Here is a 1,632-nt window from a genome sequence, read left to right as displayed (position 1 = left end):
CCACATGCTGCATGAAGCAGGTCTGCTTCTGCCAGAGCCCCTGTTCCTGCAGCAGGCCGCTGCTGACCCATGCCTCCACAGGAGACACTCAAACAATAAAAGGCAGGTCTGGCTCAGTCTCTTTAGGGCCTCTGGGTCCTAGTGTGTAAAGCGTTTTGTTTGGGCCCTCCAAGAGTCTCTGGTGGGTATGGGGTTTGATTCTAAATGTGATTTCACCCCTCCTACCATCTTGTTGGGGCTTCTCCTTTGCCCTTGGATGTGGGGTCTCTTTTTCTGGTGGGATCCAAAATTCTCCTGTCAATGGTTGTTCAGCAGTGAGTTGAAATTTTGGAGTTATAGTAGAAGAAGATGAGCATACATTCTTCTACTCTGCAATCTTGTATTGAGCCAATCAAATTGACCTCATGGACCACAGACTTGTCTAGCTCAATGAAACTGTGAGCCATGCCATGTAGAGCCACCCAAGATAGAAAGGTCATGGCTGAGAGTTCTGACAAAATGTGGTCTACTGGAGAAGGGAATGGCAAACCACTTCAATATGCTTGCCTGGAGAACCCCATGAACAGTATGAAAAGGCAAAAAGATGTGACACTGAAAGATGAACTCCCCAGGTCAGTAGGTACCCAATATACTATTGGAGAAGTTTGGAGAAATGGCTCCAGAAAGAATGAAGAGACGGAGCCAAAGCAAAAACAACATCCAGTTGTGGGTGTGACTGGTGATGGAAGTAAAGTCCGATGTTGTAGAGAACAATATTGCATAGACAGTGGTCAAACAAGAGATGGCAAGAGTGAACATTGGCATTTTAGGAATCAGCAAACTAAAATGGAATGGAAAGAGTGACTTTAGCTCAGATGACCATTATATCTACTACTGTGGGCAAGAATCCCTTAGAAGATATGAAGTAGCCACCATAGTCAACAAAAGAGTCTGAAATGCAGTACTTGGATGCAGTCTCAAAAATGACAGAATGATGTCTGTTTGTCTCCAAGGCAAACCATTCAATACCACAGTAATCCAAGACTATGCCCCAAACACTAATGCTGAAGAAGCTGAAGCTGAATGATTCTATGATGACCTACAAGACCTTCCAGAGCTAACACCAAAAAAAAAGATGTCCTTTTCATCACAGGGGACAGGAATGCAAAAGTAGGAAGTCAAGAAATACCCGGAGTAACAGGCAAATTTGGCCTTGGAGTACAAAATGAAGTAAGGCAAAGGCTAACATAGTTTTGCCAAGGGAAAGCACAAGTCATAGCAAACAGTCTCTACCAACAACAGAAGAGAATACATGTGGATGTCACCAGATGGTCAATATCAAAATCAGATTGGTTATATTCTTTGAAGCCAAAGATGGAGAAGCTCTATACAGTCAGCAAAAACAAGACTGGGAGCTGACTGTGGCTCAGATCATGAAGTCCTTATTGCCAAATTCAGACGTAAATTTAAGAAAGTAGGGAAAACTAGTAGACCATTCAGAATGATGTAAATTGAATCCTTTACAATTATACAGTGGAAGTGACAAATAGATTCAAGGGGTTAGATCTGATAGACAGAGTGCCTGAAGAACTATGGATAAAGGTTCATGACATGGTACAGGAGTCCATATTCAAGACCACCCCCAAGAAAAAC

The sequence above is a fragment of the Ovis canadensis genome, chromosome 1 (assembly GCF_042477335.2).
Source record: "Ovis canadensis isolate MfBH-ARS-UI-01 breed Bighorn chromosome 1, ARS-UI_OviCan_v2, whole genome shotgun sequence".
NCBI classification, from domain to species: domain Eukaryota; kingdom Metazoa; phylum Chordata; class Mammalia; order Artiodactyla; family Bovidae; genus Ovis; species Ovis canadensis.
Note: the sequence above shows the minus strand (reverse complement) of the source record.